At 43.2% G+C, this 5,758-nt stretch overlaps 1 protein-coding gene across 2 annotated transcripts in view; it reads left to right on the top strand.

The window, feature by feature from the left end:
* LOC112153396 (toll-like receptor 1) overlaps window positions 1-5,758 on the top strand; it is a 43,439-nt gene that overhangs the window by 21,386 nt on the left and 16,295 nt on the right. The window contains exon 3 of one of the 2 annotated variants that reach the window (XR_002920495.2): window positions 1,298-1,431. The gene's annotated coding sequence lies outside the window, so the exon portion shown is untranslated. Of the gene's footprint in view, window positions 1-1,255; window positions 1,432-5,758 lie in introns of both variants that reach the window. The other variant, XR_002920494.2, reaches the window with a different exon arrangement.

Here is a 5,758-nt window from a genome sequence, read left to right as displayed (position 1 = left end):
ATGAATGGATGGAAGGATGGATGGATGGATCAATGGATGGATGGATAAATGGATGGATGAATGGATGGATCAATGGATGGATGGATGGATGGATTAATGGATGGATCAACAGATGGAAGGATGGATTGAATGACGGATAGAAGAATGGATGATGCACTGATGAATAAATAGCTGGATGACAAATAGATAAAAACAATGATGGACAAATGGATTGATAATAGATAACTAGATTTATAAATGACTATATGGATGGATAGAAGGATGGATGACATCTGATGCTTCCTCTCCTGTCCCTCCTCTCATTAGCCCTGGTTAATAGCTCTGCAGTGTTTGTGCGACGTACACAGACAGACGTCCTGCTGAGGCGGAGCAGTTCCACTTTCCATGGATCCATGCATAATGAATGCTGAATTACAGGCGTGACTCTTTAACCCCACAGTGAGCTGCAGACAGCCTGACATACACAGCTGCATATTTTTAGATGAAAAGCTTTTTCTGCAGCCGTCCTGGAGTGGATGTGATGCTGGTGAGGTGACACGTTGGAGCAGTGTGATGGTTAGTGTCAATCATGTCTGTCAGCGTTGAGCCTGGAGGAGTGAACACACACCGCCAGCATTAACCAACATTATCTGTGTTTAGATCCCTGATACCCATCAGCCCTTTCCAGCTGCCACCCCTATAGGGGCTTCTGTCACACACACCACTCCTACTGTATAAAAGCATGTGGAAATGGTGGTGACTGAAGGGCTCTCAGAGGTTTCCAGGCTCCATGACAGTCCACCTTTGCTCTGTCCACATCCTCAGGAGTGTCCATGTTATTTTTAGCACCTATGATCTCTGTGCTCTGCCATCGCTCCTCTCTTTTGGGCAGTCTGTTATCCACCTGACAGGGATGGCAGGGGGGGCACATTTATGAATGAAAACCCAAATGTCCCAGCTTTTCAACAGCACCATCCACTTCTGAGCTGATCCACTGAGGGAAAACACTGTGTTCAGGATGGAAGGGATGTTAGGAAAAACAAATGACAAAAATGATAGATTATTTTCATCATATGTGCATGAGAAAAAATGTAAAAACATCTGAAAAAACTGAGGATATGCCTTTGTGTCTTTATCCAATATCTTTATATCTATTTCCACTTTTTTTGCAATTATTCTATTTAAACCTTTTTAGTTTTAGTTCCTTCAGCTTTATTACTAAAGGACAAAACTGAACTGAAACATTTTCACATAAGTATTGCACTTCATTTCCCAGAATTCCTCATTAACCACAGTTCTGGGGATCCCCCAACCCCAGGCAGGGGGCCAGAGCCTCCCCACGCTCAGGGAACCACCACACGGGCGTCCAGGAGAGAGCAAGACAGGGGCCGTCCACCTGCACCCAGGAGGACGACGCCCAGGAGAGGTGGGGGTCCCTGGAGAACTTAAGGGGTAACTAAACCCTAAATCAACTTATTTTGTCTGTCGATTTCTATAAATCCGGCTTTAAAAGTGCTGTCTGTTGGTCATTGCCGAATTTTTGATAAATTAAAATAAACTTGTTTAATTCTTGAAAATATATAGTAAAAAACCGTCTGTGTGCTGCCTCCTACAGTTCGAAGCGAGGTATTACAGTTGAATTTTGTGATTGGTCAAACCATTTAAGTCCCACGTCATGATCTCTAGCTCCAGTAATGATAACAGTCCTGTTCCTCAGACCCGCCCCTCTGGCTGTATTTTCACATTTCAAATGTGGGTGGAGTCAGCCTCCAACTTCCCTGTTTGGTTACCCTTTAATAAACATTGCTCGACCAGGCTAACCCACCACTGGAATATTGGAGGGGACACAAACACCCCCCCACCGGCTCAGATGTGATGTGATCCCCAGTTTGTGGTCTTGCTAGAAGATTTGTCGCGTGAATCACGTTCGGTGTGAATGCACCATTAGATAGGATAGGGTTCAATGACTTTATATCTAATCAAAATGGTGAACAATTGGCTTCTAATGATTTAAAAAAATACCAAGGAGTCATATTTCTTATTTTAGCAAAACAATTTTTGACTCAGTCTCAGATGATGCAAAAAGACCACAGTTTCTGTGAAATGGATCCACAGCTGCTTTATTTAAATAAAAAAAACACTAAATAAATGAACATCATACGTTCTGTCTCCTCGTTATGTCTGAGAGGATGTCGTCTTCTACAGTAAACCCCTCGTTAAGTTTTGTCATGGAATCGCTCCCCAGCATTAGCTTCATAAGTGAGAGCAACACCCACACCTAGAACACTTTAATAGAGTTTCCAGAATTCCAGCTCAGCTCAGTGTTTCCATAAAAATCGTTTCTGGAGATGTGGTACACAGTGGCATGAATACAACAGTCTGACAAGTCGAGACACACAAACTGTCAGGTGAGCAGTCCATGAATCTGCCGGCTATGAGGCCGTGAAGACAGACAACTCAGCACCAGGATCCACCTTTACACCTGGAACGGTGATGTTTCCATTTGTTGTTTTCTCCGTGTACGATGAGAAGCTGGAAATCCAAATTTCCCTGTAACCAAACAATGGTACCAACCAGAGATCAAATAGTATTGGAGAGTTTCAGACACATATTCATATCATGTCAGCCTGTTTTTAAATTTTAGTGGATAAAATCAACAGAAATGTATGAAAACTGTCAGACAGACCATAATGTCTCACTGGCACCCCCGTTTCAGAGAGCCATCTTGTGATTGGCTCAAGGCCGTTGACTTTATCTGAGAACTGGACTGAGTGAGTATGATGTCAATTCAGACGACACTGTTTTGCGATATGGACACCGCCATTTTGGAGCCAGACGATCTCAGTGTGCAGTGATTGGTCCGAGTCGGTCTGAATCAACGTTTCTATGGGAACCACTTTTGCCAATTGGGAGTGTGCTTGATGGAAGGCCACACCCCTACACTTCAAAACAAGGTCAGGAGAATTTGTCAATCAAATGCTTCAAATGTTTGACAAGAGACCACATATTTTTATTGAGGCACCTGATTGGCCAGTTTAAAACTTGAATAACTTGGGCTAAAAAAATAATAATCATGAAAGACAATTAGGACATCAAGATGTTAAAAAAGGTATCAGAACAAGAATGTTCATTCTGAGAAATGGAGTAATAGCTGTTTCTTTTTCTACAGCAGCCTATTGCATTTTGGCTTTCAGGGTACTTCCTGTTTGGACCATGAGGGGGGAGGGGTCACTCAATCCAACTCTCTAAAACAGTCGAAGCTCATGGCGTGCAAAGGGGGAGAAGCAAATTTTCAGGTCTTCTTCTGACACACTGACCATTCTCTCTTCGTACAACCAGCTTGTCCAGTTACACATGTTTCTTAAAGGGAAAGTCATGCTCCACACTGATTGGACGACTGCACCCAAAATATATCATTGTCTCAATGTGGAGAGCCGACCCATCGCTGCTAATGCCGGGTGCCCTCCCCACCCCTGAAAGAAACTACCCAATGTGAGAATTCAACTACCTGACTATAAATCAGAAGGAATTAACAGATCAGATCCTTGTTTCAAGTGAATCCTGTTGGATTGGGATTTTCCAAGAACCAGACTCTTCTGGAGATGAAACAAAAAAAAAGTTTCAATAGGTTTACTTCTACCTCAAGTCAGATGAGGTTTTACCATAGTTGTGCTTGTTTCATCGTGTTTCAGAGCATAAAGCACTTTTATCTAAAGTGACTGACACATGGATTTAGAATTGCAGGCAGTTAGGGATGAAGCCTCAGTCCAGACCAACCGTTTGGCAGACAGGGTCTTGAAGTCACTAAGTTCCAGTCATTGCCATGTTTTTTTTACTGCTTTTGAAGAGCCTCTCCCCAGAAACTCCATCAGTGTTCAAAAACCAACGTCTTGACATCACCGCTCCATAGCTGCACAATACTATTATGGCATTTTTCTACAACTACTCTCTAAAGAAACTACACTCTCACACACATACAAACAGAGACTCACATACATAAAAAAGAAGCTGATCTTGGTCTGTCTTTCTTGATGTTTCTGCAACATCATTGGACGTCAAATGTGGGCAGGGGGCAGTCTTTCTGGATCAGGAATCTTGGGTGTCTGTCTTAAAAGAGAAGATCGGGGCATTGAGAATACAGAAGAATCATAAACCTCAGCCTCTCTGATAAGGTCTGAAGGAACTCCAGTTCATAAATCTTAGTTGTTAGAATAGGGGTGTCCAAAGTCAGGCCTCGAGGGTCGGTGTCCTAGATCCTTATTGGCCAAACACACTTGATCCAGGTAATCAACAGCAGATAAGCCTGGGTTTCTGGAAAACCAGCAGGAGGCCAGCCCTCGAGGACTGACTTTGGATACCCCTGCATTAGAAGGAACAGCATGGTTTTGTTCTGTCCACGGAGCTTCAGCCACACTAGAATCTTTCAGGAACTTTCGGAGTCTGGACCTCCAGTCTGCATGTGTGTTGTGGACTTGAAGAAGGCACTCAACCGTGTCCTTTTTTGTCTGGTGGGGTAAACTGTAAGACAGGGGTGTCAATCTCCAGGCCTCAAGGACCGCTGTGTCTATATGATTTCCAAATCTCCAAGCCTGATTACCTGGCTCAGGTGTGTCCAGCCAATTAGAACATGTCAGAGCAGGACATGTTCGAAAACATACAGGAATTGAAGGATTGGAGCTTGATCCATGTGCTCTAAGAGAATGAAATGCTTTTGAGGGACTGACTCCCATACGGTTTCTTTAGACTTTTTTTCCAGTCATACGTTTAATGGACTCAATCTTCAAGAGCAGACACATGGAGGAAGGGTTTGGCTTTGGTAGTCCTCATGCATAAATGCGCCTTTCGGACTTCTGGGTTTAAACCTCTCCATTTCACATGTCACTACAACCGTTTCTGGGCTTACACGCAAAACATGCTTCTATTGGACACGTGAAAGCTTGTGGTCAAACTTTGACCAATCAGAGACTTGGATTTGGTAGTAACGTACAGATAGCGTCCCTTTTGATTCATGGAAGTGTCCACCATTTATAAATTGATCAAGGTGGAAACATTACAGGTAATGATTGCGTTTTGTGCAATTCTATGACACCGAGGCCCGATCCGAATTCTTCCCTTCCCCTCCATTTGAAGGGGCAGTTCAAGTGCAAGTGTGTCCAGGAAATGTGTTTTTTAAATGTATTTTCTTCACGTGGGTGCGTTCTGAACCACAGATGTTTAAATTTAAATGTAAGTAATGACTTTTTGTTGTGGTTTTGTGTTATAAAACCGCTGTTGTTATGTATATTCAACCGCTGGAAGTTCAGCGCTAACACAAGCGTTGTGATGTCAACGAACGAAAGTGACGTCAGAATTATGAGACACAATTGTTTTCATCACTCTACGTTTGGAGGGCTACATGAAGGAGAAGGGAGAAGGGAAGAAGTCAGATTGGACCCAAGTATTTCATAAATAGGAATAGAGCTGTGAAGGAAGAAGCCTGGAGCGAGAATCACAAGATTTCTTATACTTTGACATTTTCCAACTGTAGGTGCCGATAATGCACTAGTATTGAGTAGCGACTGTCCGGTGTGAACACCATATGCTAAACGCTGGTTCTTGAATGTGCGTCACATCCCGATGTGAATGTGGGATTAGAATTCCATCTCTTCTGTTTGGAGATGATGTGCTCCTTTTGGGTTCATCAAGCTGTGACTTCCAGCTCTCTATGGCAGGAGCGGGCAAACTTTTTGACATGTGGGTCACAAAAGATTCTGAAATTTGGACCAGAAGCAGATGCAAG

Source organism: Oryzias melastigma, linkage group LG23 (genome assembly GCF_002922805.2).
Source record: "Oryzias melastigma strain HK-1 linkage group LG23, ASM292280v2, whole genome shotgun sequence".
NCBI lineage: Eukaryota > Metazoa > Chordata > Actinopteri > Beloniformes > Adrianichthyidae > Oryzias > Oryzias melastigma.
This window is presented reverse-complemented; position numbering and strand designations above follow the sequence as displayed.